Consider the following 24,886-nt stretch of genomic DNA (forward strand, 5'->3'; position numbering starts at 1 on the left):
TTTCAGAGAGCACAGGGTTGGGGGTAAGGTCACAGATCAACAGGATCCCAAGGCAGAAGAATTTTTCTTAGTACAGAACAAAATGAAAAGTCTCCCATGTCTACCTCTTTCTACACAGACACAGCAACCATCCGATTTCTCAATCTTTTCCCCACCTTTCCCCCCTTTCTATTCCACAAAACCGCCATTGTCTTCATGGCCCGTTCTCAATGAGCTGTTGAGTACACCTCCCAGATGGGGTGGTGGCCGGGCAGAGGAGCTCCTCACTTCCCAGTAGGGGCGGCCGGGCAGAAGCGCTCCTCACCTCCCGGATGGGGCGGCTGGCCGGGCGGGGGGCTGACCCCCCCCACCTCCCTCCCGGACGGGGCGGCTGGCCAGGCGGGGGGCTGATCCCCCCACCTCCCTCCCGGACGGGGCGGCTGGCCGGGCGGGGGGCTGACCCCCCCACCTCCCTCCCGGACGGGGCGGCTGGCCGGGCAGAGGGGCTCCTCACTTCCCAGTAGGGGCGGCCGGGCAGAGGCACCCCTCGCCTCCCGGACGGGGCGGCTGGCCAGGCGGGGGGCTGACCCCCCCACCTCCCTCCCGGACGAGGCGGCTGGCCGGGCAGAGGGGCTCCTCACTTCCCGGTAGGGGCAGCCGGGCAGAGGTGCCCCTCACCTCCCGGACGGGGCGGCTGGCCAGGCGGGGGGCTGACCCCCCCACCTCCCTCCCAGATGAGGAGGGAGGACGCTCCTCACTTCTCAGACGGGGTGGCTGCCGGGCGGAGGGGCTCCTCACTTCTCAGACGGGGCGGTTGCCAGGCAGAGGGTCTCCTCACTTCTCAGACAGGGCGGCCGGGCAGAGACACTCCTCACATCCCGGACGGGGCGGCAGGGCAGAGGTGCTCCCCACATCTCAGACGATGGGCGGCCGGGCAGAGACGCTCCTCACTTCCCAGATGTGATGGCGGCCGGGAAGAGGCGCTCCTCACTTCCTAGATGGGATGGCGGCCGGGCAGAGACGCTCCTCACTTTCCAGACTGGGCAGCCAGGCAGAGGGGCTCCTCACATCCCAGACGATGGGCAGTCAGGCGGAGACGCTCCTCACTTCCCAGACAGGGTGGCTGCCAGGCAGAGGCTGCAATCTCGGCACTTAGGGAGGCCAAGGCAGGCGGCTGGGAGGTGGTTGTAGCGAGCCGAGATCACGCCACTGCACTCCAGCCTGGGCGCCATTGAGCACTGAGTTAACGAGACTCCGTCTGCAATCCCGGCACCTCGGGAGGCCGAGGCTGGCGGATCACTCGCGGTTAGGAGCTGGAGACCAGCCCAGCTGACACATCGAAACCCCGTCTCCACCAAAAAAATTCGAAAACCAGTCAGGCGTGGCGGCGCACGCCTGCAATCGCAGGCACTCGGCAGGCTGAGGCAGGAGAATCGGGCAGGGAGGTTGCAGTGAGCTGAGATGGCAGCAGTACCGTCCAGCTTCGGCTCGGCATCAGAGGGAGACCGTGGAAAGAGGGGAGAGGGGAGAGGGGAGAGGGGAGACGGGGGAGGGGGGAGGGGAGAGGGGAGAGGGGAGAGGGGAGAGGGGAGAGGGAGCTCTATCTACCACACAGTCCCGAGAAATTCCTTTTCTAAGGAGAAAAGGAATTGCCGATGATGGTGCCAGCTGGGGAAGAGAGGGTGAAGGCTTCACGTGGCAAGACAGCAGCCAGCCCAGCATGAGAGGCAAAGGAACTGGGAGCAGATATTCATAAACTCAGGAGGGGGCAGAACTGCTGGCCTGACCACTGAGCCTTTCCTAGTTGAGTCTTTAATTCACGGAATATACAGGCAGAAAAAAATAGCTCATCCTTGGCCTCCTGCTGATGTAATGTCACTGGATCAACAAAGTGGTTACACACAGGCAGTCACACAGGCACAGACTCAGAGTGTGCAGGGCAATGGAACTTTAATTCAGGATATGGAGCAAGTACAGATCACCTCCCAGCAGCGTCTAGACCCTGGGGAATACAGAGGTAAGCCTGCAACTCTGGAGAGGAGCCAGGCATGTCAACTAAAGTTTGGTGCAACGGGGCAAGTGTCGAATGAGATACTGAGGTTGCCTGTATTCATTTTCCAGGATTGCTCTAACAAAAAAAACCAAAATCTGAGTGGCTTCAAACAGCAGAAATTGATTGATGTTCTGGAGGCCAGTCAAAAAGGTGTCAGCAGGGCCATACTCTCTCTGAGGGGCCTCAGGGAGAATCTTTCCTTGCTCTTCTAAGCCTCTGTGTTTTCCGGCATCCATGGTGTTCACTGGCTTGTGGCTGCATCACTCCAGTCACATGGCCATCTTCTTTCTGTGTGTTTTCACGTGGTCTTCCCTCTGTGCGTATCTGTCCCTGTAACCATGTATCCCCATCTTATAAATACTCTGGTCATATTGGACTAAGACCCACCTTAATGACATCATTTTAACTTGATTACCTCTGCAAAGACCCTGTTTTCTTTCTTTCTTTCTTTCTTTCTTTCTTTCTTTCTTTCTTTCTTTCTTTCTTTCTTTCTTTCTTTCTCCTTCCTTCCCTCCTTCCTTCCTTCCTTCCTTCCTTCCTTCCTTCCTTCCTTCCTTCCTTCCTTCCTTCCTTCTTGTTTTTTGAGATGGAGTCTCACTTTACCACCCAGGCTGGAGTGCAGTGGCACAATCTTGGCTCACTGCAACCTCCGCCTCCCAGGTTCAAGCGATTCTCCTGCCTCAGCCTCCTGAGTAGCTGGGATTGCAGGTGCCTGCCACCATGCCCAACTAATTTTTGTATTTTTAGTAGAGATGGGGTTTCACCATGTTGGCCAGGCTGGTCTCAAACTCCTGACCTCAGGTAATCTGCCCACCTCGGGCTCCTGAAGTGCTGGGATTACAGGCTTGAGCCACTGTGCCCGGCTCACTTTTTTTTTTTTTTAGTTTATAACTTTATTTGATGTATTTGATGATCAGCAGTTAGTTCTCATCCACATTGACTGTAGATTTTTGAAAGTGGTAACAGGTACATAGGTAACCAAAGTATAGAGCTTATTTGGTGAAACTTTATCCTCATTATGTTTTCTGGACAACCACACACAGATACAGTATGGATATTCCTTATTCCTTTGGCTCAGACAGCTTTGTTGAGACTGGCATCAATGTGCACATCTGGAGTTGCCATCTCCTTCGTGGCAAATTTCTGGAACTCTTTGAGTGCCTGAGAGGCACGCTTCTTGAAGCCCCCTCCATGGATGCACTTGTGAATGTCGATGATGTATTCTTGGGTCACCACCTCATTGATGGCAGAACGGCCCTTTTTCTTCTTGTCACCCATCTTTGCAGAGCCATTCTGCTGGGCCCAAGTTGGAAAGGAAGAGCACCAATCTTATTTTCAAATAAGGCCACGTTCTGATTATTGGGGATTAGGATTTCAACATATCTTTTTGGGGGGACGCAAGTCAACCCATAACATCGCCCAGTGAGGGAGTGACTACTCAAGGTGTTTGTATGTAATGGGCAGACTGTTGGGGAAGGCTTACCAGGAAAATGAAGTGGAAGAAGAGGCATTCCAGGCAGGCAGACCAGTGCAGAGAAGAAGACATGAAGACGAAGATTCAGGACAAAAAGAAACTGACACCTCTTGGGATCCTACTGTGTTGCTGGCACCATGTTAGATATCACATAAAAACCAGCTTGAACCCTCCCCACATTGCCATTACTCCCCCAATTCACAGGTGAAAGCCGATATATGGAGATAGGAAGGGACTGGGCAAAGGTCAGATCACAATGTGGCACCATAGTGGAGAAAAGAAGCCATACCCAGCACCCTATGTCCAGTGCCTTCTCCAAAAATATGGGATAAAGCTGAAGAGACTTAGGTGGAAGGAAGAGTGTTTGGGGTTAGGGCTTTCTCTTAGGGGTCCCAGATATCATTCCATGTAGATGGGTGCCTACTCCATCATGGAATGCTCCTGGTCAGGCATCGGAGAAAGGCCCTGGGCTGACCTCTGAGTCCTCCGCGACACCTACTGATCTGCTGGAGGTTTACGGATCCAAGCAACAGCCACGGTGACCAGGCTAAGTGATTACACCACATTGGAGAACTTGGCTTACTCTGTGTCTTTGGGAACAACGGTCAGCTCTGCTCCTAATGAGAACAGTAGCTGTCAATTTCCTGAGTGTCCACGGCCTTAAGGAAAACATGAAGCAGCCAGGAGGTTCTGACTCCCCTGCTTCTGTGCCTTTGCCCAGGTGTTCATCCCCATCAAGCCCTAATAAACACTTGGTGAAATGGACAATCTAAGCTCCCCAAAGATGCAGTGGGAAAAGCTCTGCCTTTGGAGGTGGAATACTGTATTTGAACTTGGGTCTTCCCATTTACTGTTTGATCTTGGCTGCGTCTGTTTCAACTCTCAGTTTCCTCATCTAGACATTGGCATAATAATATCTAACTCACAGGCTTGCAGTGGGTATTGAATAACAGCACAGATGCATTTTGTTAACATTAAAGTGCTGTGTGTATGCAAGTTATTAATCACAGTTGATACATTTAGGACTCTGCATAGAGCTAAATCAGACAATCTCTCCCCGTAATTCTTTCTCTCCCAAATAGAACCCCCTAAAATAAGGGTCTTCAAACTGTGGCTTATGGGCCAAATCCATCTTGCTGCTCATTTCTGTACAGCCTATGCACTAAGAATCACTTTTACATTTTTAAATGGTTGAAAAAATCAAAAGAATAATATTTTGTGACATGAGAATTATATAAAATTCAAATTCCTGTGTCCATAAATAAAGCTTCATCAGAATGTAGCCATGTTCATTTATTTATGCCTACGGCTGCTTGCAGATGACAACAGCAGAGCTGAATAGCTGCAACAGAGACCAGACAGCCCGCAAAGGACAAAATATTTACCATCTGGTCTTTTACATAAAATGGTGCCTGACTCCTGATCTAGAATAACAAAACCAGGCGAATAAAAATGCTGAGCTAAACCTGGATCTTTAAGCATTCAAACTGGCTATGTCCACAGTCCTCAAATCTTTGGGTCTTTGAGGAGTTCATACAGACCTGTCTTCCAGGAGTGTTAGAGCATTGGCCTGAGTTGCTCATGGCTTAGGCAAGGTTGACAGAGCCCCTAGCAGAGTCCTTGGCTGGCAGCCTGCGGCCTCTCTCGCTAGATCTGAGGGACCCAGGAAGGCCTGTCCCCTTAGCAGAGCTGCAGCTGTCTAAGTCCAGAGCCACAAAAATCCCACCCTGCCTGCCGCCGTTTAGCCATTGAAGTTGCCTGCACATCAGCTGGCAGAGTGCTTTGCCTAGTGACAGGTCTTCCATTTAGATGTAATCACCTTTTTATATCCACGGAGCTTTTTTGAATGCCTCTCTCCACCCAGCGCTTTCCCTGATGATTGAAAAGAGCTCAACCATCAAATGGCATTATCTCCTCTGAATGGCCTCAGTTTATCACCTGGACAAGCCCAGAAACTTCAACCCTGAGCTTCTCTTTGTTGTAGCAACAGGTGCTCAGGAAGGGGGTGGGGTGGGCAAGGGGGAGGATGCGTCTAAGAAGAGGAAGGCTGGGAAATGCTCCTTGGGGGAGATCTTTAGAAACTGAATCAGCTTTCCTACTCTGGAACAGGCTGCAACAGAATTTGTGCAGGACTCAAGGGTAGCAGGTGATGCAGTGATCTTTCAAGCTTCTGAAAAAAATGTCCTATGACTGACCTAAGTCATAGGTCATACCTTAAAAAGAAAAAGGGTACCAAAGAGTTCCCCTAAAAAGCTCTAAGGGAAAAAAATTTCCAAAGTTACTTTTCCATATTTTTTAGTTGTGTAAAAAATATTCTTATGGCTTGAGCCAGTTTAGTGACTACATTTTCTACTTAGTCCTCTCTGACAAGGGTCTAAGAAGGTTCCATTATTCCCAAGTGACAATTTTTTAAAGATGCATTAAAATGTTTAGTCAGCCAGGTGCAGTGGGTCACACTTGTAATTCCAGCATTTTGTGGGGCTGAGGCAGGAGGATCACTTGAGCCCAGAAGCTTAAGACCAGCCTGGGCAGCAGAGGGAGGGTCCCGTCTCCACAATAAAAAAAAAAAAAAGAAAAAAAAATTAGCCAGGTATGGTGGTATGTGCCTGTAGTCCCAGCTACTTGGGAGGTTGAGGTGGGAGGATCCCTTGGGCCTAGGAGTTCAAGGCTATAGTGAGCTGCGATTACACCATTACACTCTAGCCTGGGTGACAGAGTAAGACTCTGTCTCAAAAAAAAAAAAAAAAAAAGTTTAATCCAACTATAAAAGTCGGTACTGGGGAGTCTGCAACTAAAGTTCAGAGGAAGCAGTATTATAGAGTGGGAATTGGGAACTTTATCTGGAAAGAGCTAGATAGTAAATCTTACAGCTTTGCCAGCCATGTGGTCTTGGCTGCAACTATTCAACTCTGCTGCGGTAGCACAGAAGCAGCTATAGATAATATGTAAATGAATGACCCGGGCTGTGATCCAAGAAAACTTTATTTACAAAAACAGGTGGTGGGCTGGATTTGGCCCGCGGGCCAGGTTTTGCCAACCCCTGGTGTGTAGAGCTTTAGCCTGCTTAGCACTCTCTGCTTTTCCCTACCAGATGGTAAAGCACAGAGAATGTGCCAGTTTATGGCAAGAAGTTCCCTAATGGGCCTAAGCTGAAGTTGTGAGTAAGTGAAACCGAGCAGAAGAGGGACAGAATCTTCAGTGTGGAGGTGATATGGTGGTTGGCAGTAGAAAGAAGATTGTGGGCCAGGCATAGGGTCTCTTTAACAGCAGAGTATCTGAATATGGATGCTAAGGTGGCGGAGGAGGTAGGAGCAAGACATCTGGTTCTTTGTGTTGCCTAGGCTCTAAGCAACCTCAAGCTCCACCTCTACTATGATTCCTGCTCTTTTTAGTCATCCCTGGAATCTTCTGGGATTTGTGTCTCCTTTATGCCATCTACATTCTTGTAAACTCCCAGTCTTGGCTCTCTTGCCAAACCCATTAGAGCTCACTGTTAGTAATCCTGCCTCAACAGTACCTTTCCTTGGCATTCAGGATAAATTAACCCTCCTCTGTGCTTTTCTGGTGCTGCTATACACCTCCATCAGGTATAAATTGCATAATATCGTGTTATATTTATGGCTTCCTCATTGCAAAGTTTTCATGTATATGTTTTCCTCATCTTTACATTTTCAGTGGCTAGCTGGGGAAAAATGCCAAGAAAGAAAAAGAGACAGATAGATAAAGAAGAGAAAGAAAAAAAAAAGCAAAAAAAAAAAAAAAAAAAGAAAGAAAAAGAAAAGAAAAAAACAGATGCAAGTTTGAGTTAATTCAAAATTGCCCAATGTAGTGCTATTTTGAGTGCTTTCTAATTGCTTTATTTATCATGTCTTCTCTCCCAGTGACTTATACTGTTTTTGAGGGAGAAAGGCAGAGTTGTAGTAGCCAGGATTATACTAGTCACAAATGGCAGAATTTCCATATCCAGCCTAGGCTAGAAGGGGGATTTGTTGGTTCCTATAACTGAACCAAGGGAGGGCAGAGTGCAGCTGGCCTCAGGGTCAACAGGGAACAGGGAAAAGACAAGTGGATAGGACTCACTGTCCTCCATCTTGGTTTCTGCCCACGTACTAGTTCTGTTCACTCAGACTGATTCTCTTTTGGAATCAAGGGTGCCAGCAATGGCCAGGTTTCACGACCTGCCATTTTTACCATGAAGAGGAGCTGCCTTATCTCCTGCCCCCCGCCTCCCACCTCCCACCTCCCGAGGTCTAACTTAAAAACTCTTAGGGAAACATTGGCTTTCCGTGGGTCCTGTGCTCCACCTGAGATCAGGGAGGCATATTTTCACAACTGGAAGCTTCTAGTAGAATAAAACTGGCATGGGGTGGAAGGAAGACATCCCAGAGGAAGGGGGATGCATTTCTTAGAAGCAGAAGAACATGTGACAGGCAGACAGAGTAAGAGACATGCATTCAGTGTCTTCCTTTCTTGAATAGCCCTTTCTCAGTGGTTAGCCCTAAGCTGGGCAGAAACACACATGAACGATGAGAGCCATTTTCCTTTTAAAGTGCTGCCTCTCATCCCTTCTGCAAATTTATCTCAAGTTTGGGGCTGCCAATAATTTTTTCCAGGGTAGATACATCCCCTTACCCTGATGGATTAAGAACCCACCTTTTGGCCAGGCATGGTGGCTCATGCCTGTAATCCCAGCTGCTTAGGAGGCCGAGGTAGACAGATCATGAGGTCAAGAGATGGAGGCCATCCTGGCCACCAGGGTGAAACCCTGTCTCTATTAAAAATACAAAATTTAGCTGGGCATGGTGGCATCCACCTGTAGTCCCAGCTACTTGGGAGGCTTAGGCAGGGGAATTGCTTGAATCCGGGAGGTGGAGGTTGCAGTGAGCTGAGATCATGCCACTGCACTCCGGCCTGGGTGACAGAGGGAGACTCCGTCTCAAAAAACAAAACAAAACAAAACAAAACAACCCCACCTTTTTTAACAGACTTTATAGGCTAGAAATCCCACCATCAACGTTGACCTTCCTTTCTACAGCCTGTAAGCACTGAAAAAAAGAGGCCCAACCATCTATTATCCATTCCACACTCACTTGTCCAGCATTTACAAAAAATTAATAAACTATTTTTTGAGCAATTTTAGGTTCACAGCAAAATTGAGTGGAAAGTACAGAGATCCTGTCCAGCACATATTTTTCACAAACTATTGTGCAACCAGCTTTTATTGACATTTTTTTTCTTTTACTCAAAAACTCTGTGAAGTAGGGATGCATTTTTATCTGCACATTTCAGATAGGGAAACTGAGGCCTAGAAAGGTAAAGGGGCTTGCCCAAGACCTCACAGCTTTTGAGGAGCCAATCTGGGGGTGTTACTGTGCATTTTTCTGGGCACTTTCAAAGAGCAGAAGTTTCCAAAGCAGGAAGGGCTGGCTCTTCAATGGTAGAATTCTCCTTTCATAGTAGATGTTGAGAGAAATAGTGTAAGTATGACAGGTTTTGAAAACCCTGAACTCAGCAAACAGACCACGTTCAGTCTGCCCGTGTCTATTCAAGTCATCAACTTTGGGTCCCCACTGCGCCCCTATAAGAGAGTCTAGCAACTTCTAATAAGGGATGGGCATCTTCTGTGTGGCTCCTTTCCCACCATTGATGCTGACATTCTGGCCCCTGAATACCCATTTCATTGGTACCAAATGGAAAAGCCCCTGGAGGGGAGGGTGCCTGGGATGAGGGGGAGGGTAGCTGATGGGGCTCTCCAGATAGCCCTGGTTCGTCTCTCCCAAGACTAGTTCTCATGCCAAAGGATTCTTGTGTCTCAACCCATGAGATCTGTGGGGCTACAATTCCAGTTTCTTCTTTCTTTGACTTCAGTACTTTCCAGCTCCAGTCTCTTGAGGTTAGGGTATATGTGACGGGGAGAGGAGACTGGGGCAAGGGGTGGGGAGTTGAGTGGAGTGGGTGGTTGGCAATATTTTCCAGTTCTTTCTAAAGTGTCTGCCTTCCCTTAATGGATACGGAAGTGAGCCAGCCAGCTGACTGCCCCGACTGCAAGATTGGTTACTGCTTACATCATCTGAGCAGCCAGACTGGGGACAGGGGTGGTGGGGAGGTGGAAGAGAAGCTGAGCAGGGATTAATCCAGCCCTGAATGAATTAATAGACAAAGGCATTGGAGATCAGGTAACCTTTTTCCCAAGCTCATGCCTTGGGGACGTGGAGAAGAGCCAGACAGTTCCATTAGTGCATGCATGGCGTGCTCTGTGGGTGCTCCGCCCTTTATCAACATTTCAGTTCCATTCCATTGCACCCTATGCCTCTCCAGTCTGTGAGCTTTGGTTGAGAATCAGGAATGTCCCAAGAATATATTAGTGGAGGAGTGATATAGAGAGATCTAAGATTAACAGCCCTCTTGGCATTCCCTTTTAGAGGGGGCCAGCAACCTGCATCAGTTAGCTTTTGCATGATGAGCTACCCCTAGCGTTAGCGATGTCTGACAACATTCCTTCATCACTGCTGCGGAGCCTGCAAACCAGCAGGGCAGGCCTGCTGAATCAGATTGGGCTCTGTGGCTCTTGGCTGCACTTGCTTAAGTGTTTGTAGGCTGGCTGATGGGCCAGGCTGGTCAGTGATAGCCTGGATGACTGGAGCCTTTCTCTGCATACTCTCTCATCCTCTCCCAGGCAGACTTGAGCTTGCTCAGGTGGCAGAGGCAGGGTTCCAAAGAGGCAAGGGGCAGCCTGCAAAGCCTCTAGAAGACAGGCTTAGAATACATGTAACATGTTCTGTTGGCCACAACAAGTTACAGGGCCAAAGCTGGCAGTGGGGAAGAGCTCCAGCTCTTGATGAGAGTAGGGGAAAAGAAATGCAGACATTTCTGCACTCTGCTTTAGACACACGCACCCTCACTATGCACAGAAGACTGATAGTCCTCTTTGATTTCTCTTATCACACACGCTTATGGCAGGATGGAGGAAGAGTAGTTAAGTCTGACAGGGGTGAGTGGGATGGGACAGAATTTGAGGAAAACTTCACAGAGCAGGCAGCCTTAAAGGACAAATAGTATTTCAACAGAAGCAGAAACACACACCTCTTTCTCTTCCTTTTCTATTATTTTCCTCTTGCCAAAAACCCACATTGGACCCAGCTACCACTTAATCTAGAGATTCCATCAGCGATGCTGTGGTGGCTCCCATCCAAGTATAAACCAGGTCAGGCCCTGCTTAGCTTCTGAGATTGGGTGCATTCAGGGTGATATGGCCGTAGACGGTGACCCTATGGTGTAGAATATGCTTTCTGCATCTGGAGGCAAGATGATCTCCAGCTAGAGCTTCCAGGGGTTAGAAAAAGGGAGGTTCCCTGACTCACATTTTTGCCAAATTATAATGCTTCTTTCCTATCTCTCGTCTCTTCTTGAGCTCCTCCCCTGCCGCTCTTTTTCTCACTGTGATTTCTAATGGGTATAGATCTATGGATGGCAACGAGGAAAAAGAAAAGTAAAAATTGTTATCATTCCATTGCCAATGGAAGAAAAGATCAATTTATTTCTCTTACTCTGTGGAGGGGTCATGCAGATACCCCACACATTAGTATGTGAATTCCTTGTTAAGTGCTTAGTGCAGTTTTGGGGGCAGAGTGTGTGGATCAATAGACAGCACGAAGGCAACAGAAGTGATGGTAATTGTTGTAATTATTGTACTTAATGAGTCATTGGAAATGGAAACATTATTTGAGCAGACTTCTACTGCCTTAGCAGAATTTGCTGATTTGCTAGCATCCTTTACTAGTAAGATCATTAAAAACAAATATTCAAATTTTAGAACTGTTTTTTCTATGATCCAGCAGTCTCACTATTAGGTATTTATCCAAAGGAAATCAGTATATCAAAGGAATACCTACATCCCAAGGTTTATTGAAGCACTATTCAAAATAGCCAAGATGTGAAATCAACCTGTGTCCATCAACAAATGAATGGATAAAGAAAATGTGAGACATGGCTGGGTGCAGTGGCTCACGCCTGTAATCCCAGCACTTTGGGAGGCCAAGGCAGGTGGATCACGAGGTCAGGAGGTCAAGACCATCTTGGCTAACATGGTGAAACCCCGTCTCTACTAAAAATACAAAAAAAAAAATTAGCCAGGTGTGGTGGTGGGCGCATGTAGTCCCAGCTACTCGTGAGGCTGAGACAGGAGAATGGTGTGAACCCGAGAGGTGGAGTTTGCAGTGAGCGGAGATCACACCACTGCACTCCAGACTGGGCAACAGTGCAAGACTCTGTCTCAAAAAAAAAAAAAGAAAAGAAAAGAAAATGTGAGGTGTATATATATATATCTGTATGTGTATTTTATATATATATACACACACACATATATACACATATATATATAAAGTTGGTGCAAAAGTAATTGTGATTTTTGCCATTAAAAGTAATGTAACACACACACGTAGAATACTATTCAGCCATAAAAAATGAAATGTCCTCATTTGCAGCAAAATGGCTGGAACTGGAGGTCATTGTGTTAACTGAAATAAGCTAGATACAGAAAGACAAATATTGCATGTTCTCACTCATATGTGGGAGCTAAAAGGTGGATCTCATGGAGGTAGGGAGTAGAATGCTAATTACCAGAGTTTGGGAAGGGTGGGGAGTTGGGGGAAGAGAGGGTGGTTAATGGGTGCAAACATACAGCTAGAAGAATATGTTGCAGTGCTTGATAGCACAGCAGAGTGACCACAGTTAGCACTAATATGTTGTACAATTCAAAATAGCTAGATGAGAAGATCTGAAATGTTTCCAATGTCAAAGAAATGTAAATGTTTGAGGTGATGAATGTCCTACGTACCCTGATTTGATCATTACACATTATTATGCATGTATCAAAACATCACATGTGCTCCTTGCATATGTAGGTTGTTATGTTTCATTAAAAAAAGTTTAGGGCCAGGCATGGTGGCTCACACCTGTAATCCCAGCAGTTTGGAAAGCCAAGGTGGGTGGATCACCTGAGGTCAGGAGTTCAAGACCAGCCTGGTCAACATGGCGAAACCCCGTCTCTACTAAATATTAAAAAACTTAGCTGGGCATGGTAGTGCATGCCTGCAATCCCAGCTACTTGGGAGGCTTAGGCAGGAGAATCACTTGAACCTGGGAGGCAGAGGTTGCAGTGAGCCAAGATCGTGCCATTGCACTCCAGACTGGGCAATAAGAGTGAAACTTGGTCTCAAAAAAAAAAAAAATTTAAAACAAACAAGCAACTTTCTATTTTAGCACATGCATGAGGAACTCTCTTCCCTAGAGGAAAAAAAGTCCCAGGAGGAAACCTAGAGTGGGTCTGGGGTTGGTCCTCCTCCCTGTGAAATCTACCCTTGGAGAAATCCTCTGTCCACATCTCCACCTGAGGGAGGATGCCCTAACCCTGCCCTCACCCTAGCAGCTGTTGGAGAAGATGAGGGAAGCGCTGAGAGTGCAGACTGTTTTCTTATGCTCCCCAGTCTCTGTGGCCAGGAGTACTCCTTTTGCAAAGAAAGGGGTGGTGCCCCACTAAACCTGGTTTGTCTTTTCTCTGTCTCTGCCCTGTCTTTGAAGGTCCTAGGGGCCTTGTGCATTTCTTGCATGCCAATCATGGAGTAGGCTGGGGCCTGGGGTTTTGGGTAGGGATTCTGTTTTGTTCGTTCCCAGTCTGGAAGATGTGGCCAAGAGTGGAGGTTCTAGATGGGAGCTGAGGTGGTGCGAGCCACCTCCACCCTTATGTAATCCTCAGACCTTCTTCCCCTCTGTCCTTCATGACAGAACCAGTGTCTAAATCTGAACTTGTTTGGTTGCAGAGGACAGAAACATAATTCCGATTAGTGTAGACAAATGAGACATTTCTTCCAGAGATACGAAGGGCACTGAGATGCCTCATAGAAATAGGGGAAGAGCTGCAGCAATCACTGTTTGCTCATCTCTGCTTATCCATGCTTCTCTGACTGCTAGTTAATTTTCAGTACTTCCCAGAGGCTTTTGTCTCCTAGGAGGCACATAACCACCAGCTGTCCCTGCTTAGCAACTTCTGCAGAAAGAGAGTGCCTTTTCCCCCTACCGTATTCTTCGCTGCAACTCAGGGAAGGATTCTCAGTTTCCCTACTTGGGCTACGTGTCACTGCTGCCTGAACACAGACCACTAGGCTTTGTTCGTCCTTAGTCCTATGCTCACTCCTCCAAGTAGCAGAAGAAAGACGGTGGGAATGTTTGCCGAACAGACAACACCCAAGAAGTACTCTAGCAGGCCTAAAACCTAAGCAGGTGATGTAATCCTTTTTTATATTATCTCCAGAGCCCATCAGCATAGTTGGTGTCTACTCTTCCTTCCTATGGCTGATGGGTATAAGCCAATCATTGCTGTTCCTCTTCTCATTGACAGTGATTGGTTTAGGTACAAGCATGTGATGTGATCCTGGCCAATATGATGTAAGGAGATAACAACTAGAAGAGTTCTCAATCCTTAAGAAGCTTAATCTCTTTTGCTGGCCACTATCCAGCCTATAAGGGATGCCTGGAACTGTCGGACCCAGCCTGCAGCTGTAAGGACCTGGTCAAGGTCAAGGTTGACATGCTGAGGATGGCACAGCAGAGTGGAGCCAGGTCCTTGAGGACCTGGTTGAGCTGTTGAGTTAACCAACCCTGAAGCCACCATCTCCAGGGCATTTTTTTTTTTTTTAATATGAGAGAGTAAATTTTTCATCTATTTTAAGCCAGTGGTTTTCAAAGTCTGGTCTCTGGACCAGAAACGCCAATCAGCATCCCCTGGGAACTTGTTAGAAATGCAAATTCTTGAGTCTTACCCAGAACTACTGAATTAAAATCTCTGGGAGTGGGGCTCAGCTGTTTGCCTTTTAACAAGCCCTTCAGGTACATGCTAAAGTTTGAGACCCACCGTTTAAGCCATTGGAGTCAAGATTGGAGGAGGATTTGGTTCTGTTTACTTGCTGCTGAAATATTCTAAGTGGAATAGTCTTAACAGAAAGGGTCTGGAAAGAATCTAGAATCATTCTAATTCTACCCCTTCATTTCATACCCGTGACTGAGTTTAGGGAGGAACTGTATGCAATATTTGCTATGATGCTGCTCCTGAAGGCTGGGCCTCTTCTCTCTTGAAGTTCTTATTCTCATTTTTATCATTATCATCAATAAATCTTTACTTTCTGCATAGAGTGCATAGGGTGAGTCCCACAGATGCTTTACCTGATGCCTTTGACCTCAAGATGCCTGTACCAGTTAGGAAACAAACTGGGTGATTAGAAGTGAGCTTAATGAAAGTAATAAAAAGATTGTTCACGGGCCAGGTGTGATGGCTCACACCTGTAATCTCAGTACTTTGGGAGGCCGAGGCGGGTGGATCATGAGGTCAGAAGATCGAGACCAGCCTGGCCAACATGGTGAAACCCCGTCTCTACTAAAAACACACAAAAAATTAGCTGAGTCTGGTGGCCATCCCTGGAACCTGCAAACGTGACCTTATTCGGAAAAGGGGTCTTTGCAGATCTCATTAAGTTAAGGATCTTGAGATCAGGAGATTACTCTGGTTTATCCAAGTGGGCCTTAAATCTAATGACAAATGTCTTTGTAAATGAAAGAGAGGGATTTTAGACAGAAGAGAAGACAGAAGAGGAGGAGGCAATGTGACCACAGAGATAGAGATTGGTGTGATGAGGCCACAAGTCAAGGAATGCTGACAGCCACCAGAAGCTGGGAGAGGCAGAGAACTGATCCTGTTGATCCCAGAGTCTCCAGAGGGAGCGTGACCCTGCCAATACCTTGATTCCAGACTTCTGTCCTCCTGGAACTATGAGAGAACATATTACTGTTGTTTTTAACCCACCAAGTTTGCAGGAATTTATTATAGCAGCCACAGGAAACTAATACGTAGCTCCATAGAGAGGACGATATGCCAGGAGCTGTAAGGAGCCCAGACAACCTGGAACAATGCTGCAAGGACAGAATGAGGGAATCAATTCCCAGTTTCCCCTTTCTTCATTCTCTCTGACTTCCAGATAGTGCCTCCCACTGGCCAAATCCAAATGAAAACTGTAGGGCAAGGGACTCCCCTTGATAGGGCCCCTGGGGGTTGGCCTCCTGAGGCTCAGTAGGATGGAGAAGGTTGGACTTGGAGGGGCAGGTGGAGCTGTCTGGCATGGCCCCCATTGCCCGAAAAGCACAACTGAACTGTTAGCATTGAACAGCCATGGAAGGATGAGGTGCAAACATTTCCATGAGATATATGTGGCAGGAATTAGTGCTTTCTGTAGTCGAGAGGAAAATAAGTTGTCTGAAAAAGCTGGTGGAAGAAGTAGAAAGTTAAGTAATGTTTGAGTAGTGGGAGAAAGATGGTTGGATGATCCAGGGATGAGAAAGTGATTCCTTATATATGTATATATTTGTGCTTGGAAGATAGCTAGAGATGATGGTGGGATAAGAGTATTACATATGTGTGAACGGCATGTGCTTATGATGATGGGGAAATCAGGTGGGAAGAGGGAGGAACTGGGGAACACTAACCTCATGTAGAACTATGACATTTTTTTCAAATTTCTGGCATTGTGGCAATCAACAATAGGGTCACTGCTGCCCCATGTAGAGCCCTAACTATCCCTTCTACTGACAGGCGAGGACAGCCCCATAAGATCTAGCCTCAAAGTCTAGGAGTACTGCTTCCCAGAAAGGTAGTGAGTGAGTGTTGAAGTCAGTCCTATGTCCTTTGGATAAGAAGACACAGGGCTCAGAGGATAGAAGTCGGGCTGGATGAATTACAGGGACCTGTGGTCATCATTCCAGAAGCAATTTGCTAGGCAGGGTCTGGAGGTGTTGGACTCAAACCCATCATAGCCACTGTCGTGTGAGATCCTAGGCAAAGTGTTTTGTTTTTCCTGTGTCTCTCTCAGGAAAGTGGCCACAATGAGATACTTTCTATCTGTCTTGAAGAGACTTTAATAAAAACAAATAATGGTAAATAAGCCAAGGGAAATAAATAACAATCACTCATTTATTAAGTTTTCAAAAATCATCTAATTACAAAGCAGGGAAGAGAAAAGAAAAGGCTAGGGAGGTGGAAGATACAGAAACAATGTCAGTGGGCTAAGAAGAGACAAAAGCATTCACATTTATCAGAAGAGATAACCTTGCCCCCTCTTGCACTTCTGCTCAGGAAATTTTGCTTCTCTTTGCCAGATAATCCAAGACGGAGGAGAAGCATCTCCATGGCACCTCACTCTGATTTGCAAGGATTTGGCCAGAGAAACTGTTCTCAAGAGTGTGAATTAGGTGGCAGCTACTATTTTATGGTACCTCGCTATCCACTTTGTAAGGTACGAGTAACAACAACAACAACAACAAGAAAACCAAATTACCAAAGCACAAAAAAAAAAGTGTTCAGTCAGTTACAAAATGCTCCTCAGCCAGAGAAGTGGGCATCTGACTCCTGGAGGGGCCCTTCAGCCTGTGGAGTATTCTTGTGTGTTGCAGGTTTCACAGTGAGCAGAGGCTGTCTCTGAAATGGGCAGAGAACCAGTGGGTTGTAGTAGTTTGCATATGGGGAGAAAGGGAGAGAAAGAGAGAGAGACTGTGTGTGTGTGTGTGTGTGTGTGTGTGTGTGGCTGAATGTCATCTGTGTGTCTGCACGCAACATTGTGCCAATGAAGTTGGACATGCATCTATGTGTGGGATGGGGTCCTGGCCTTGGCAACAAGGGGGTGTACGTGTGGGTGTGAGTGACAGCAGACTCAGAGTCCAGGCCCAGGGCCTCTGGGGACTGTCACCTGCAGGACTCATCATAGAGGAGACCAGGTGCTTGGAGTGTCCCCAAAGCAATACAGAGTGCATGGTCATGAGTTTGAAAAATATTCCTGTGAGAGATATAAATAAAGCCTCTAAGCCCAAAGCCAGAGTTTTCGAAAGCCAGCCTTACACACAAGATAATTTATAGTTGCTGGTGTCCCTTCCCATGCATGACTCAGCTCTCCTAGCCCAAGTAGGCCCAGCCTGCTCCAGTAACCTTTGCTGAAAGGGAAGAGTTGAAGCAAACTCCAAGAAGCCCAATGATCCAACCACCCAGCTCCCGGACTAGCTCCTGCTGAGCTCCCTTCCTCTGTTCCCTTTGGGCAAACTCCAACCATGACATGGATGAACAGATCCTGGAAACTGAGAAACCAGAGACTTGGGTACTCCCAGCTGGCTGGTCCTTGGAAGTCTATTAAACTGGTTCCCATATACCTTCAGGATCTTGGTGGATTCTGCTACCCATACAATGGGTATTGGCTCAAACACCCTTCCCACCACTCCCCAGCCTGCCTTCCAGCCATTGGGAGGCAGCAAAATCAGAACAAAGACCTGCTTGAAGCTAGAGAGTTTTTCTCAGTCTCAGAGACTCTTGAGCCCAACAGGAAGAATAAAAATGCGAGCACTTTTACCTTTTATTTAAAAGACAGTATATACCCATGTCAAGTGTCAAAAATATGGCTAAAAAGAGGGATAAATAGTGACATGCTTAAACATTGTGGTGAATTTGTGGGGGGAGGCAGCCAGCAAGGAACAGGGTTAGTTTTTTCAATTTTCTCCCTATATTCCTCGCTTCCCACCCACCTTCTTTCGTTATATTTTTAGCAGACTCTTTGGCCAACCACGTCCAAAGAGACAGACGCAAGTACAGAGATTGCATACCGAAACCAAAGGGTGTTTCTTTTTCTTCTTTTTTTCTTAAAAACCTTCCAGGAGTGTGGAAAGGACTGGAAGTGCTCGAAGGTCTTTTTAGCCACATGCCTTACCCCAACTGGGATCTGGAACATTTTTATGCCAAGGCCCATATGCCTGATTGTCCAAGTATAGGGGAAAAAAATATCATTCAGGGCTTTAAAAAATAGTTTAGCTTTTTGATTAAACTGCTAAACAGCCTTGAATAAAATATTTTTTTTGCTGCTCTAGCAGATGAATTTGTACAACTGGCCTAATTTTAATACAGGATCCAACACATAACAGGTATGTAATAATTGTTGAATAGATGGATAATTCTTTAACCCTGTAATGAAGTGTCCTCATTCAACATGCATTTATTAAGCCACTCTTTGGGTGTGTACAAGTGTGTATCCTCAAAGGCTTCTTCCTGCAATAACATTCTATAATTCTGTGACCTATATTCTGAGTAAGTCATATGCTGATTCTTTGATTAATCTGGGGGAAGGAAGTTTCAAGTTAGCCAAGTTAAAACACACATACACGCTACACTCCAAACCTACACAAACCTACTTCTTAAATGATAGAAAGCGGAGGACCTTGGTAGCTGCATAGCTAAAACCACAGAATTTTGCCTGGTTTGGCCTGGCCTTGTTGGAAGTGCACAGAGCCTACTCTAGATCCTATAGCTCAGTCTTTTGAAGTTCTTCTTTTGTTCCTTGCCTCCTCTTCTTTCTGATCTTTCCATTCAGGGGTGGTCGTCTTCCACATTCTCAGTTTCTGAAAGCCCCCTGTTCTCCTAGTCACCCCTGTCTTTTCCCATCTTAAAAATAACAAAGGCTGTGTGTCATTCATATGTGCGGATTGATCTGCACATGTGGATGAATTTGATTTAGAGATCCTTGCATGTTATCGGAAGGTAACAGACTAACAGAGAGGCGAAGAGACTCCCAAGATCACACAGCTATTGAATAGCAGCAATCTAGCCCATTGTTCTGATCTGAAATTGATCTATAATTCTCAAGTGAGAGCTACAGATACAATTCCACAAGCCTGCCAATTAGGAGACTTGAGGTGGCCTTGAGGCTGAGTCAAGCCAATCTTTCTGCCCTTTTGATAGCTGGTCGCTCCCCTTGGATCTATACTATTTGCTTCAGCTTCCGGTGATTTCTTCTACTCTGTTTGGGATATTCACGCTGTATTAGGAATTTATAGACCTGGATGGGCCCACCAGATGTCATCTGCTTTCTGAAGTTCTCAATCACCAGGCAGAATTCCAGCCCCAGCAATCCTTTGTTCTGAAGGATATAGGGAGGCCCTTCAGTAAGAAAATCAGTCTGAATTTCTGTTTTTCCCTCCAGAATGAGAGTGGCCCCTTCTGTTGGGTTTGCAACATTTACTCTGGAAGCCCCCACTGCACGCTTACCCTAATCATCTGCAGGTCTTGGCTGAGCATTTAGAGATTCAGAATACCATTTTGGGTACAACAAGGGTCTCCTGGAGCCAAAAAGATACAAACTTTCAATCCCACTGGTTAGGGTTGGAAGGAAGACAAATACACAGAAGTTTCTGTTGTTCCGATGAAAGGGATCTCTGTGTCTGCACAGCGATGACAGGGAATGGTGTTTGGTCTCAAACAGCACGTTTCTGACCCGACTGACTTGGAAGATGGGCTGCTCACGTGCATTGCGGCCCATGCCAAGGTCACGGGGACACATGACCACTGCAGGGAAGGAAGATCTGTATTCTCTGGTGAAAATTCACATGAGTGGGGAAGGAGAGGAGGAGGTGGCATGCAGAGAGAGGGGCCATCCCACTTTGCAAATCCCTCCTCCAGCTTTGTCACTGCTCCCCACCCCTCAAGTTAGAAGCACCAGCAGCATGGGCCAGACCAGGGCCAGCTGATTCTGTGGCCTGTTTATACCCTGTAACCAGAGCCTGTTCTCAAAGAGGCTGCCTGACAGCTGCAGATGTAAGGGGATGGACCAACACTTCCAGAGATTGAGTGATGCGTGCTGGTGTCCATCTCAGGGGCAGCTTAGCCTGACAATCTTCTCAAGCCAGGGGGTGGGAGTGGGAAAAGGTGGAGCAGGCTACCAGTTAGTGCTCATGGTGGCGGGACCTTGGAGCCTGCTATTGAGCTTGTGTGCTCCCTCCAGCCCCTAGTCTGCCAATGGGATTGCTTTCTTCAGGGTCAAGGCAGGTGAGAGAGGAGTTCTGCATGTTTCATTGGTTTATTTTTCCCACTCTTTATCTTTGTCATTACAGAAAACAAAAAGAACACATGATGAGGCTTTGGGTCAGCCAGGATTCTAGATTCTGCTGCCAGACACATTTTACAAGCGTAGAGTGCTTGTTTCCTCATCCCAACCCCAAGCTTCTCCTCAAAGGTCAGCCTTTCTTTCTTCCCCTCAGCTCTGGGAGGCAGTAGCAGGGACCTCCCTCCACTCAGCCCAGCCTGGACTCCCAGCCAGGAGGCTGGGGCAGTGAACCCCACCGCTAGGGTCTGGTGAGGCTGAAAATTCTTCAAGCCAGGCCATCTTACAGGCCTTTCTACAGCTCTGTCCCGACCCTCTATGCCTCTGCAATTTCATATCCTAATCCTTTTGGGTCAGGCTCCCTCCACCTTCATCTTTCTTTTGTGTCTTTCATAAATTGGTCCTGTAGCAGCTGGTCCTGCCCCTGCCCAGCCCCCAGTCGTGGGTGCCCTGGAGAGTGGGTATACATCGTATCCTGGCTCTCTATGTTCACACCTCTCATGATATTTGCAGATGGTTAACATGTTCTTTCCTTTAGTTTCCCGGTCCCCACCACTTTGGCCAGGGTCGGGGTTGTGGGTGGGGGGGGGGGGGGTGGGGGCGCGGGCGGGCAGGAAGGGAGGGGCAGATTTAGCTCATGCTGGAGCCCAGCCCTGGCACAGCCTATGACCCGCTGCTCTCAGGGCAGCATGCCAGTGCGCCCTTTTACTGTCCTGGCCTGTCCGCTTTCTGATGGCAGCCGTGGCAGGAGTGGGGGTGGAGCTCATGGGGTTGGCTGGGTTTGTTCAACAGCTGCCTCAGAAAGGAAAAGGCGAGGGTGAGACTAGAGGGTTTGGGGAAAACAACACAAAGCAAGGCGTAGAGGTTTGGAGATTAGAGTTCAAGTCCATGCATGGTCACCAACCAGCTGTGAGAACTCAGTTTCTTCATAATTTAAAATGGGAATGATGAAAATTCACGCTTCTTGGAGTGGATGTCAGAATCATGGACATCAGGGCAGGGGGAAGATGCTTGTCAAATTGTTTTCTTAGGGTCTGGCTCATAGTTTGTATTGGCAAAAATGAAAGAAGAAAGGAAGGAAGGAGAGAAGGAAGGAAGGAGAGAAGGAAGGAAGGAAGTAGAGAAGGAAAGGAGAGAAGGAAGGAAGGAGAGAAGGAAGGAAGGGAGGGAGGAAGGAAGGGAGGAAAGGAGGGAGGGCAGAACTTTCTGGGGCTCCTGTCTTTTCAAGCACTGAAATCTGAAGCAAACTAGACTTAGAGGCTGCTGAGTCTGCAGGTTCTGGCCCCAGGATTCGCCGGGTCTTTGCACTTGGTCACTCAGTGATGAGCTCTTTTGTCTATTTTCTTCCCATTGATCAGAGTCTCCGAGAGCAGAGGGAGCACATCCCCTGACACCTCGCACATGGCAGTTGCTTCATCAGTGCTGGTTGTGCTCCTGAGAACTCAGCATGGAGAGAGGCCTAGTCCCCACTCCCCTGCTCCCAATTGCTCTGTGACTCATTCTCATGGCTCGCCCTTCAGGTTCTGGTTCTTGAATTTCTCCTGCTCCCTCCCACTCCCAGGCCTTTGCCATGTCTCCCCTGTGCCTGGAACACTTTTTGATGCAGGTCACCTCCAGGACTCTGCCACTTTCAAGTTGAGTGTTCCAGGTAGGTCACTGAACCCCTCTGAGTTTCAGTGTCTTTATCTGTAAAGATAAAAACTAGACATAACCTTTGGCTGACTGGGAGAGTTGGGATTGGATAAGGCCAGTACTGAGTCCAAGGCCTGGCTCTGAGTCCCTGCCCCAGGGACAGCAGCTCCTGTGATTTTGGTTCATCATGGTGGGTCCCTCCTTCTCTCTCTGTTCTTGGGAACTGCCACCATCCTTTCTGTTCTTTAACCTGCTTCTCCGCCAATAAAGGCAGAGTGGAACACTCTCTTCCTGGCTCCTATTTCCTCGCTGCCTCCAAAGACAAGCCTGTCACCTCCCCACCCCGCCTGCCCACATCTTTGTTTTACTAAATGAAGGAATAATTATAAAAATTTTAGAACTTCATCAGGTCCTACAAGCATACACCTGAATGATAACTTCCCTGTTGGGATAATAGCTAGAAACTCTGTTGGGTGTTTCCTCTTGCTCGAATTCCTTATTTTATTTTATTTTGAGCAAAAACACACATTTATTTACTAACCAAAGGCTGATCCTAATCTAAGCCAACACTTTAAAATAGCTGCATGTAAAATATTTGTGATGAAGATAATTAAACATAGTAATGAAAAAAATAAAAACAAAAACAAGCAGGATGGAGATATGTTCATTGAACTGAAATTGTTCCTTCTCTCAGCTAATTGCTCTCCAAAGCAGTAAGGAAATTTTTATTCTGCTTTTTTTATTTTCACAGATCTGAGTACAGGTGACATTGTTCATAATGCATTCCATCCCTGCTTTTTTGTCTCCCACTTTTCTTCTTCTTGCGTTTTTCTTTCCTCATCCCATTCCCAGTGTTGAACCAATGCACGCTTTGTAAAGTTGCAGACAAATAGTCTGAGTTTTTTCTGCCATCACCTGTAGTTCTTTCATACTTCTCTCCAAGTTTAGAAGAAAACCGTGTTGTTTTCAGAGTGCTCTTGGTTTTTATAGTGAAGCTTTTGCCATCAGAGATGGCACCATCTGGTTTAGTCATTGCACCAATTTTGCAGGGCCATTCTCACCCCTGTTTCTTTGAGGTATTTCCTCTCTGCTGGGTGCCATCTTCCTAGCAGCTGCTGAGTGGTGACTATGGTTGGCAGATGACCTTGCAAGGTGGTCAGAGCCGAGGAGGTATACTCTCCTGTTTGAATTCTTTTTTTTTTTTTTTGAGACAGAGTCTCGTTCTGTCACCAGGCTGGAGTGCATTGGCGCCATCTCGGCTCACTGCAACCTCCGCCTCTGAGGTTCAAGTGATTCTCCTGCATCAGCCTCCCGAGTAGCTGGGACTACAGGCATGTGCCACCTTACCCAGCTAATTTTTGTATTTTTAGTAGAGACGGGGTTTCACCATGTTGGCCGGGATGGTCTTGATTTCTTGACCTTGCGATCCGCCTGCCTTGGCCTCCCAAAGTGCTGGGATTACAGGCGTGAGTCACTGCACCCTGCCCTGTTAAATGCTTAATAGTGGAGTTCACAAACCACAGCCTCCTTATTTCTGACTTATTTCTACTTTGGCCTCCTGGATGGCTCTCCTCTTCCCAGAAGTAGACCAGGAGATGCAATTAAGGAAGAAAGATAAGTGGTTAATGCTTGTTCTCTGGAGGTCGGCCTTACCAGTGATGAGCTTTGACTTTGGGAGTGGGGAAGCGAGAAAAGATTTTCTTAGCAGTGGTTCTCAAATATTAGTGTGCAGAAAATCACTGGAGTGCATTCTAAAAAATGTCATTTCTAGAAAAGCTCCCCCTACCCCAATTGATTCTGATTCAATAGGTCTGGAAAGAGGCTGAGAAATTTGCACCTTAGCTCCTTAGGTGAACCAAGGCAGGTGGTCTAGGGTACCCCAACCACAATTGTGAACACTTGAAAATGTGTCTTCTGCTTGTCCCATAGTAAGTGAGTCACTACTGGGTCATCTGCCTTGTTACAAGCCAACCTGAGTCAATCTGTTTGAGCACAATTGTTGGGTACTTTTTAGTGGTTAATGATAGAGTCAAGGAAGCTTGAGTTGGGTGAGGTTAGCTGTTCCTTCTCATCCCTGCCAGCGTCTTCTAATGAAAGTAAGTCTCAGACCAGATTCATACCTACGATGATTAAATAAGCATTCATGATCAAACAGGCACCTGCTTTGATAGCTTAAATAAGTCCCTGATCTCTGTCCTTGTAGATCCTCTTACCTTCCACCAGTTTATTCAAGGCAGAAACAACACAATTCCAAAGGCAGGAGCTGGTTACCCTGATTATTGGCATTAGGCAATTAAAGATTCTCTTGACCAATGACTGGACACAGGACTGTTGGGGGGTCGAGTTCCAGAAGCCATCCTAGGTGCAGCCCAGGTCTCCATGGGTTCACATCCAGAGTGTTTCTAAACTGTTTTGGCCAATGTACATGTTGTGAATATCATTAATTTCACAAAAAGAATTTATTTTCATCACTCTTTTTTTTTTCCTGTTTTTAAATAGAGGCAGGGTCTCACTATATTGCCCAGGCTGGTCTCGAACTCCTGGGCTCAAGTCATCTGCCTGCTTCGGTCTCCCAAAGTGCTGGGATTACAGGTGTGAGCTACCACACCCAGCCCATCATTCTTAATGCTCTAAGACAGACAGTTATGCATGTCTGTAGATTGGTGATTCTCTGATTTGAGAGCAAATCAGAATTACCAGAGGTTCTTGTTAAAAATGCAGATTGTAAGGTCATATATCCCAGAGACTGTGATCCAGGAGAATGGGTCTCAGGAATCTGCAATTTAGCAAGCT

The 24,886-nt window shown here is 47.0% G+C and overlaps 1 long non-coding RNA gene and 1 pseudogene across 3 annotated transcripts in view; one reads left to right on the forward strand and one right to left on the reverse strand.

Annotated features, from left to right (window-relative positions):
• The window catches only part of LOC134728758 (uncharacterized), a 478,019-nt gene that overhangs the window by 90,212 nt on the left and 362,921 nt on the right, over window positions 1-24,886 (forward strand). For 2 of the 3 annotated variants that reach the window (XR_010109540.1, XR_010109539.1), the window contains one exon: window positions 16,707-17,345. The exons of the other annotated variant lie outside the window; for it this stretch is intronic. This is a non-coding gene — a long non-coding RNA (uncharacterized LOC134728758). Of the gene's footprint in view, window positions 1-16,706; window positions 17,346-24,886 lie in introns of those variants that run through there. 3 annotated transcript variants of the gene reach the window in all.
• LOC129397240 (large ribosomal subunit protein eL31-like) lies at window positions 2,461-4,401 on the reverse strand (annotated as a pseudogene).

The sequence above is a fragment of the Pan paniscus genome, chromosome 13, assembly GCF_029289425.2.
Source record: "Pan paniscus chromosome 13, NHGRI_mPanPan1-v2.0_pri, whole genome shotgun sequence".
In the NCBI taxonomy this organism is placed as follows: domain Eukaryota; kingdom Metazoa; phylum Chordata; class Mammalia; order Primates; family Hominidae; genus Pan; species Pan paniscus.